We start from the raw sequence: 10,418 nt of genomic DNA on the forward strand, positions 1-10,418 counted from the left end.
CCGGTGAGTGCGCGGCCGCGGCCCGCTCCCACCTGCCGCCCGCGCCGCCCTTTGTGGGCCCTCCCGGCCGGGCCTGCGGCGGGGCGGCGGCGGCCGGGCGGCGCCTCGCGGGGCGGCACCGCGGGCGCGGAGCTGCGGGGGGAGCGGGGCGGTGCGGGATGCGCCGCGATGGGATCGCTGCGATGGGATCGCGGCTCGAGTCCCCAGCCGCGCGGCCCAAAAAACGGGAAGCGCTCCGATGTGCTCTGCCGTTATGGAGGGGGTGGAGGTGGCCCGGCGCTGCGGGGCGAGGACGCCGGGTGTGGGCTGGCCGGGAAGGTGTTACGGTCTGGTGGGATGAAAGAGGCACGGGAGCTGAAAACGTGAAGCCTTTGTGAGCTTTGAAGTGGAATGATGGGAGAGGAGAGCAGAGCAGAGCGTGAGGGGAAAACTCAGCGAGCAGCGTTTGAGAGGAAGGAAGAGCCTTCGTGTGGAGCTTCTGGTTGGTGCTGCAGTGCTTGAAGGACCCAAGGTTCACATCCTCTGTGTGTGTGGGATTGGGGCGCGCGTGATTAAAAACGTCGGGCTGCAAAATGGGCAAGAACACAAATGGCCATCAGCTTCGTCCTATGGGCTTCGAACTCCTCATGGCACGGTGAGGGGGGCAGGAGGCACACCCTGCACTGCTGGGATCGTGCTGGGTGCTAACCCTGTGCTCAGCCAGTGTGGGGCTTTGCTGCACAGACACCTGCTGGTGTGCCCTGTGGGGTGGTGGGTGAATGCTTTGACCGTGTAGGGCAGGTCTCATCTTGGGCTTCTTTTAAAATGTGGCCCTTTAAACACTCCGGTGTGCTTATTTCGTTTAAGCCTTTCAGTTAGGTTTAAAAGAGAAAATTGTTTGAGCCCCTTTGTTTTCTAAATGATGCTAGGAAAAGTGTAAAGGGTATCGATGCTCCTGATTCTGTCTTTGTGCTGATAGGAGTGCTGCAGGGATCAGAAAGATTGTCAAAGTGTTTTGCTAATAAGAGTACTTCTCCTTTAGCGTTCTCCTATCAGTCTCGTACGCTTCACCTTTCATCTGTTTTCTGTGTTAGGAGGTTTCTGAGGCACTGAGAGCTCCCTGAGATTTCTGTGCCGGCGTTTCCTGTAGCAGTCCCCTTTGCTGACATGCCTGTGCGTAGCCACAACAAAGCAAAAGTTACTTGTTTTGAAAACATGGTACTCGGGGAGATGCTGCTCTGACTGGCTGGGCCTGCTGGTAAACGTGAGCAGCAATCAGGCTCTGGGGCCAGCAAGTGGGATACAGGAGGGAAGCTCTAAAGGTAAGTTGACTTACCAAGGTTTTGGGGGGAGAAGGTAGCGATGGTGAGAGCAGGAGGAGGGAGAGGTGTGTTGCTGCCAGGCAGTGTGTGTTCAGCCCTGCTGCTTTGCTTCAGCTGCCAGCCCTTTGAGAAGCTGTATGTTCAAATGCCTCGAGTGCCTGTGCTTAAAATAGTGCTAGACAGCTTCTACAGGTGATGTTTTGTAAATAAATAAAACAAAATGAATTCTACAGTTTGATCATAGCGATGGAAGAAGTTAGTTCTTTATAACCAAGGTGGTTCCGTGAGAATGATGGACCTGGAACAGATTTTCACTGGTCTGACAGGCTCCTTTCTCTATTAATGTCACTCTAATAGTGTGAAGTATTAACATTTGTTTCTGGGTGGTTGGGTTGATTGTGGAGACTCATAGCTAATGCACCCTAATGAATTATGTTGCTGCTGGCAGTTGGGAAAAGATGCATGTGAGTTGCCAATAGAAGGTGGTGGGAAAGCTTTCTCTTCTCTTTCTAGAAACCGAGTTACGGGGATCAGCTCTTTACCAAAGCAGAACCACTGTCTTGGAGCCTAAGGGAGATTCAGAAAGATTCAGGAAGGCTGGACCTGCTCAACTTCTAGTTCTTCAAGGGGAGGTGTTCTTCCTCAGTCTAAATCAAGTTTGGCTCAAAGTTTCAAGAGTTCTGTAGCTCCACAGTATCGTCTTGGAGTGATTTCTGTACTTGCTGCAGTAATTGAACGCATGTTTGTAGTTAGGTTTTACATTGCAGGTGCAGGTTGTGTACTGCTCCTTGCTCTGCAAAGTGCAGCACTGTTACCAAGCACTGATCAGCTGAGCACCTGCACACCAGGCTGGGCTATGGGGCTGGGTCTCAGAAAGGATAAAGTTCTCTTCGTGCAGCTCCAGGGCTGGAATGATTCTGCATCCCTTCAAGGCCAGCCTGGGGGGAGACAGCTTTTCCTGCGAGGAAGTGTGGTTTCATGTCAATTCATGCTATGGCCTGATGGGAAAATAGGTGCTTTATTTTTTGATTGACTAGCAGACAGGAGCAGTGCTTTGGTTGTTTGGATGAATTTGGGGTGATTGGAGTTGGTATCTGTGAAGTAACCAAAGGAACTCCTTACGTATTTGAGGCACTGATGTTGTGGGATATCAAAATGCTGTGGAAACTGGTGAGGTTTTTTTTTGGTTGGGCAAGACAAAGGATCTTGAAACTCTCAATGAATCAAACTTGTGTTCTTGAATTTTGAAGTGCTTCAGAAAGTTTCTGCTTCAGCTTCTATGGATGCACTGCTGCTTAGAACGTGTTCTTTGATGAACACACTTTACCAGGGCTGTGTTACTCCCAGTAAGCATGGAGAGCTTTATGTAACAGGTAAGGTCACTGTTTCCTAAAAGATGTAAGGGCAGCATCGGTGCTGGTGTGGTGACTGAAGATGGCAAGTAGAGAACAGGCTCTGAGAAGACCAGTTGTGTTTGGTTGTTAAGTTTATTCACGAGCTTCAGTCGACGTTAAGCTTTGAAAGAAGGCATCTCTCCTGCAGCTGTGAGGATTGGGTGAAGATGATGTGTTCCCTTGGCAGGTTTCTAGAAGCTCAGATGTCAGAAAATTCAGTTATCATTCAGTCCACAATCATTAGGATTCATCTGCTGGAATGCTCTGTAGCTGACAGTATAGAAACTGGTAGCTGTGGCAGGTTTGTCCAAAGCAGCTTGTGTGGATTTATGGTGTCCTGGAAGATACGTGGCAACCAGTTGCCAACACCTGTGTTATATTTGAATCTGCTCTCTAGGTCTATGCTAATTAGCAATGAATATGTTACCTGTCTTTAAAAGAGCTGGATTGAATTCCTTCTAGTGCTGTAGTTTGATTTCAAGAAGCAGCAGCTGCAGGAAGCAGCCAATGTGTCAGAGCGAGCTTTACAAGCAGGGTGCTGTGCTAGAGAAGGGATTCAGCACAGTGTGGACCAGCATCAGGACAGCTGGATTAAGGGCTGGGGATACGCTGGCAAGTCTTTCCAATTCAGCTTCTACCTTTTTTCCTTGATCTTGTTTTGGTGCTGCTGCCATGTATTTGTTTGACTCATTCTGTGCTCCCAGGAGTTTACAACTGTCAGCATACAAAGACTTTTCATAGCATTTCGTGAGTGAAGTTAGAGCTTTGCCTGGTCCTATGAGGTTTGTTTTGGAAATAAATGTAATGCTTTCTACTCTTAAGTTATGCTCACTGTTCATTTACAGTCTTTGCAGAAGTGCTTTTATCAACAGGCTTCTCTTCCAAACAAGAGAGAGAAAAGACCGTTTCTGGCAGATGCTTTATAAGTGACCTTACTGTTTAAGCTCCTGCCTCCTGGAAAGGTTTCTGATAAAGTAAGAGCTTGGATGAATGGGAACAAGAGTATTTTTCCCCTAAACCCACCTCTGCAAAATGCCACCTCTCTTCTGAGGGTTTGGGTCTCACTTATGCTGAAGTCAGGGCGAAGTTGGCCAGGCAGCTCCTTCTGGCAGTGGTTTGCTGAAAGGGGCTGAGCTGAAAGCATTCTATCTGTTATCTGCTCGTTTAAAAGAAAACACAATAAAACAAATTAATTAACTTTTTTGTTGTTCACGTTTTAAAAATAGGGAAGAAACAAAGAGGTTTTCAACTTTACCTTCTGTTTTTAATCTTTGACCGGTCAGGAATTACAAAGACAACAAGTTAAAAATTACGGCCCTTGTTGTCAGGGTTCAGGATATCAGAAGGAAGGAAAAACAATTTCTGGCCCAACTCCAGGTGCTGCTGAAAAGGGCCTCAGGAATTTTGGCAGTGATGGCGAGGATCTACCTGTGCTGATGGCCTGGAGCTGCCTGGTACCTGCAAGACCAGCCTGCAGCCCACTCCTCTGTGAGGATGCTGGAGGGGAGGAGCGAGCAATCAATCAGTCGTCCACAAGAAATCCCAGCTATGTGTCTGTAAGCTTTTGAGCCTATTCACACACAAACACTGCAGTGCACTCCTGAGGCAGCTTTCCCACTACGGTGCTGCTGTGCTGTGAGTGCAGAGATGCTGCTTAGCTCAGCCACAGTGGCACAGAAGAGGTTTGTTTTTACTTTTACTTCTGCAGCTCACGTGGTTTTGGAATAGAGAACATAGCAGTAGGGTTGGCCGTCAGACTGGGCGGCCTCGTAACCTTTGCATCTGAGTTCAGCCTTATTCCAAACCTGACCTTCTAAATGATTCGGGATGGTTTTTACGGTGTTTGTTGCTTCTGAGCTAAAGCTGATTGCGGCTGATGAAATACTGACATTTTATTCAGGTCTTTGGGATTTTTGCTGGACCGTTCACTCCACGTGCTGTGACTGATTTAGGTGAGGAATGTGCAGATGTAATGGTGATTTCACACCTAGGTCAGTATGGGAGGCAGCTGTTTGGGTTGGAAGGAGGAAGGAGAGGGCCTTACTTTCTGCTTGCCCCAGAAGAGCTGTTCCTCCTCACTCCTGCAGGCTGCTGCTGTCACTTCCCTCATTTCATCAGGGGACTAGATTTCTGAAAAAGGAATAGCTGATTTTAGACGTAGCTTGGAAGAGTTGCTTCTTGATCTGACACGAACAGCCCAGTTCATAAGGGTTGAAAAGGTGTGTGTTGAGCTTTTGGTTCCTTTCAGCTGCTTTCTTGGGTGGTTCTGAGCTTTTGGGGGTGTTACATCAGCCACCTGATGAAACTTGAAGTGAGCAAACCATAGAGCTCTTTATGAAACATCGCTGTTTTTTTTCTATCACCATAGAAAATAGGTTTCTAATGTCTGTTAAATGCTTGGTTGCTTTGGAAAAGGCTTTTTTTTCAGCACGTGAATTGTTAGCTGCCACCATTACAGGAATGAACTTGGTGAATGCTTGGCTTTTAGAGTTGGAACATTACCACCAAGTGTGAAATACACTGAGTAAAATCCTTCTGCTCATCCCCTTGCTTGTTTTTCCATTCAAGAGTGCAAGTTAAGCTCAGGATTTTCAAAGATATTTCACAACAGGAGCAGTTAATCCAGTGCTAACGTGCTGAGGCTCTGTGACACTGATGCCCAGGCTGAGCACTGAGGAGCAGAAGTAATTCCTTGTGCTCAGGGGTCCAGGATTTTATGTAAGTAGCATAGTAGTTCTCTGCTTTGTTTTCTCTTTCATCAGAGGATCAGAGCTGAGATTTTTAGGTCAGCTTGTGCAAGTAGCTGGTGGGAATGGAAGGCAGACATCCTGAGCAGTTTGGTGCAGTTTGCTTTCTTCACACGCCGTGCCAGTTGGGGTGTCTGTAACTTTCTTATTTAATAATCATTCCACTGTAGAATACAGTTGTGAAGAGCAGCTCTCGTTCCCCTTGGCGTGCTGTGCACAGGCTGGAAAGCATCGTGTTCTTTTTGCAGCACGAGGAAAGGTCCTGGTGCTTGGTGGAACTTGGGTGAGTGCTGCTCATGTGGAAGCAGTTAAGACATCTGGTAAAGCTGTATGATAGCACTTCCACAGCAGTGTTATTGGAGCTTGGAGCAGGCAGTGTAGCAGTGCTTTAGAATCTGTAAGGGGGGGAAACAAAAGGAGGGCGTGAAACTCTAAGAGCGCTGAGTAAAACTCCCAGAATTAAATGATTTTTTTCTTTATTAATTTACTTCAGTCTCCTGTAGAGATGCTTCCCTGATGCTCCCTCCATCCTCTGTGATGTAGGGCTCCATTCGTGCTGAGGATTGAGGTAATGCTGTCACACAAGTCTCCAGTCCTTGCGCTGACAGCACAGCACGAGATGTCCTTCTATTCTGTGGTAGATTGCCGTGCTGTTTCCCTTGCAGTGGCCTTCATGTGGGTGGGACAGCACCTTCCTATTGAAGCAGATGTCTTTAATCTCTCAGTTGGGGTGGGATGTGTATGGAAGAGTGCATCCCCTTCATGAATGACTTTTGTGTAAATGACTTTTTTCTTTGTCCCATCATCACAGACATCTCCAGCTGCTTTATAACTGCACAACTGTTGCTGGAGTCAAGATGAGGAGGCAAAGTGAGAGCTGAGAACTTTTTCCTTTTCATACATAAACTCCATAGCTTCTCAAAAAGACAGAGAATTCTGGACATTGGGAAGCCTTAATCTGTAAACATTTCAGCAAAACCTTGTCATTCTACTGCTAAGAATTTAATTCCTTCTTTAGTGAGCAGGTATGTAACGATAGAGCTGGTAACATTACTCTGATTTTGAACTTATCCAAGTCCTGTTATATGTTTTTAATTTATTACCATTTAGCCTACCAATGGTTTCTGTTGTTCACCTGCCTTTGGCTGTGTTCTTTTCCAGTCTCTTTTCAAATGGACTGCTTCCATAAGAGAAATGAGGATCCTTTTGTTCTTGAACCGTGTGAGGAGTTGTTACAAAACATTTTTTGGTGTAGATTTGCTCCCCTCCCTCTAGTTAGAATAAAAGAGCAAGAATCTCCCAACCCTGATGGGTTTGAGCCTTAGAGCTGAGCTGACAGCTAGAATGTTTGTGGTACTATATACCCTGAGAGAGTGCTTGTGATGCTGAGTTGGATAGGATGACGTTTGCAGTTGCTTCATGCCTTAGGTAAGTTGTTAGGCAGCTTGATGCCTAGGTGCCCAAGGTGAGCTGTCACCAGCAGTGGACACCTCGCACTTGTTGGTTATGCCCTCTCTTTATGATTTGTTTCCTTTTATAAAACTACTTTGCCCTGTTTCTGATATGCTGCTTCTGCGTTAGACACTGAATTCTGTTGTGATCTGCACAGCGATGCAAGTCATTTTTTGAAGTTTTTTGCAGCTTCCTAAGTTCAGTGTTCTATTTTGTCAACTGTTTAAATATTATTTTAACTTGGCTGCTTCCCTTGGAAACTCTCCTGCTTCACAGCATGCCCGTTATCCTGTTTCGTTGTCTGTTACATGGGACTTATATCTGTTTGGTTGATAGCTGTGTTCTTCCTTTTGGACTTTTGCTTTTAAAAATGTTTCCTTCTGGAGCAGCTGGATCTGTTTTTGTGGTGCTGGTGCTGCCGTGTCCCATGCAAACAGCTGTAGATGGTTAGAGGTAATGCAGCCTGTGCTCCCTCAGAAAAGCAGGGCAACTGGTGCTGAAGTCCTTGTGCGTTTATTTCCATGCATACATACTTGTATTTTATTATCAGTTGGATTCTGAAACAGGAGATGCATATGTAGCAGTAATAAATCCAGAGCAAGGTAAAAATTTCATTTAAAAAAGACAGCAACTCATTGCTGACGTCCAGTTTTTTGAATGCAAATTGGTGAACGTGATGTTCTTTCCAGGTTCAAAACAAGTGCCCTGCTGCCTGAGAGACACATGAGAACATTTGCCCAAATGGCAGGGAATTGCTGAAAAGCAACAATAATATGTTGCTTGTGTGTGTGCATGCCCTCTCAGACTAACTTCCAAGGCACAGGAAACGTATGAGAGCATGCAGGACAAAGCAGGTGAGGGTCACAGGGTGAGTAAGAGCTCCAGTAAGAGCACAGGAAAGTGATGTACAGAGCTGCTGTGCCCAGCTCAGTTTCTCCAGTGTGCTTTTAGCTGTTCTGTTGAACACAAAATTACAGATATGAAGAGCTTGGAAACTCACGTTGACTTGAGGTACAACAGCTACAGTTTGTGCTTGTCGTACTCTTCATTGCTATTTGATATAATGGGGCAGGGTGAGCTTGTGCCAGTGACTGCAGAATTTCTTTGTGTGCCCCACTGAGGTGCTGTGTGCCTCTGCTGGTGGAGTTTAACATGTTAGGAAAACTGAACTTTGGGAGTGTAATGAAATTCTCCCTTAATGTGACAATCTTGGAGTGCTCGTGCCAGCTGTGGGTAGAAATAGTGTCAGTGAGGCTTTGTAGCCAGAGTTTGGGGATGACTTTGCTGATGCCATCATGCAGTGTGGAGCTGCTGTAGTAGAAAAAGACTGAGGCAACCCTTCCTGTTTTGCTCTTTTGGGGATTTTTTTTGCTAAATTCACAGCCTGGCTCCTAACTCAAGATCTGCATCAGAGTATTGCTAGCTGTTAGCAGGGAAGCTCATTTGCTGTTGTTTCCTGTGAGTGCCCGCAGCCAGAAACATGCTGTCTACCTTCCTGTTAGCAAAGCAGCTCGGTGAGATGGGCACGGTGCAGCTTTGCTGCTGTGGGCAGCCCTGCTTGAGGCAGATGCATAGAAACCTTGGCAAGCTGCTGGTGGCCACAGGCTCAGCCATGGCTGTGCTGATAGACCCTTGCTGTGGGGTATTCTGGCAGCGATGAAGTCTAAAAGCTGCACAGGCTGCTTGTTGCCTCACCTGCCTAATGTACGTGGGAGCCAGAGCCAGCTTTCCCAGCTCATGGTGAGTGACCTTCTCCCAGCACAGAGGCAGGATGCTGCAGGGAGTGCTTCTCCAGTACGAGTTTGGCTGTTGGGAGAAGTCACCCTATCCATTGTGCCGCAGAGTACGCTCAGGAGATAGGGCACATCCACCCAAGACATCTCTGTTTTATGATTTAAAGCTGTGCTCAGGTGCTTTTTGTATTTACAGACACTGCATTTGGTGTCTTTGTGGGTGATGCTGTTGCTGGGTGAATGTGTGATCTGTGTGGGTACGAAGATCCTGGGCTGGGGCCGTTCAGCGGGCTGCTCTGTGCAGCTGTAACTGTCTGGGTGACCCCTGCTGTGCACTGCAGGGGGGAATGGCACTTGGCTAGAGGCAGGATTTCCTGTGGGGCATTCTGTGCCAGGCCAGCACTGCTTTATAGCTCTGCAAGAGGAGCTGAGGGAACTGAAGTTCTCACTATCTGCTGGCTGTAGCTGCAGTTAAAGTGAGGCTTGGCGGACTGCTGGACAGAAACAAAAGCTCGATTCTTTGTGTGTGCAGGATGCTATTTCTCTCTTTTTTTCCCCTTTGTCTTTTCCCTCTTTTGTTCTTTTCCCCCCATAGCTGCTGTTTGACAGCTCCATCAGCAACATCAGCACGGTGGGAGAGTGATGGATCCCTAACAGCTGGATGCTTCTTTTCTTTGGCATGCTGGCATGCCCTGCATGTCCACTATTTTGGGGGTTAGAAACCATTTTGCTTTCTATCAGAGTTGCTGCTGATCTCTGTGCTACGCCACAGCCTGACGTTTTTGGGAGGTGTCAGTCCAGGTTACAGCAGCTGTGTGTGCTGTTAGAAATACAGACACAAACTGTATAAATGCCTTGCTCAGGTAACGTACCCTTTATTCAAATAACTTTTGCTCTGGAATGTGCTCCCTGCCTGTAATGCCAAGTTTAATTAAGAGAGGATCGCAGGGATGAGATACAGACTTCATTTTTCACTTCTCGTCAACTTTCCCTCCTTGCCTTTTTCCCTGTTCTCCTTTGATCTTCAGAAAATCTCAGCTCATGAAAATTAAGGCTCCACAGTCTTCAAGGTAAAGAAATATGAGTAAGCACGAGCACCTCGGATCACAGATTTGCATGCGCTGTGCTTGCTGCAGGCTGTCTTTCTTCAGTTGACTCAGGTTTTCACCTCGGTAGAGCAGGGGTGAGGAATTTCCTTGTTGAGGACTGAATAGGCTTTTCAAACACCTTTGAGCCCGCTCTGTCATTATGCAGCATCGCACAATGGTTCGTTGAAGCCAAACGGTGGCTGTGGGCTGCGTGAAACAGAGCATGGCCCGAGCTCAGCGGGTGGGTGGCAGCTGGGCCTGCAGCAGGCTGCTGGATCCCCAACCCTTGGGCTCCTGCTCCACATGCCTGCAGGGCTGCCTTTCTGCACCGAGGTGGAGATGGACACCTGTGGATCCATCCTGTTCCCGTTCTCTGCTGTCGTCAGCTCTCAGCGATGATGCTGTGGCCTCACCTTTGAAGTCTTCCTGCCATGCTTGGGGAAGAGGAAGCAAGAAGCGACTTGTTGGCTGCCTTCAGGGCCTGTCAGGTGCTGCTGTCGCAGTGCTGGAGATGGGGAAGTAAGAGAAGCAGTTTCTGATTTATTTATGACAAAATGCGCTGCTATGGTTCAGTAGTGCTGCATTTCTACTATGAGAAGGAAATGAGAATTCAGGTGGGAGTCAGGTGGTCGTGGCTTGCAGAGATGGATCACAAGGGCTTGCAGAGATGGATCACAAGGGCTTGCAGAGATGGATCACAAGG

The 10,418-nt window shown here is 47.5% G+C and overlaps 1 protein-coding gene across 1 annotated transcript in view; it reads left to right on the plus strand.

Annotated features, from left to right (window-relative positions):
* Positions 1 to 360: 360 nt before the first annotated feature.
* The window catches only part of PAK2 (p21 (RAC1) activated kinase 2), a 38,440-nt gene continuing 28,382 nt past the window's right edge, over positions 361 to 10,418 (plus strand). The window contains exon 1 of the mRNA XM_042878059.1: positions 361 to 511. The gene's annotated coding sequence lies outside the window, so the exon portion shown is untranslated. The remainder of the gene's footprint in view (positions 512 to 10,418) is intronic.

The sequence above is a fragment of the Lagopus leucura genome, unplaced genomic scaffold (genome assembly GCF_019238085.1).
Source record: "Lagopus leucura isolate 7727_CA_CO unplaced genomic scaffold, USGS_WTPT01 Super-Scaffold_100021, whole genome shotgun sequence".
Lineage (NCBI taxonomy): Eukaryota > Metazoa > Chordata > Aves > Galliformes > Phasianidae > Lagopus > Lagopus leucura.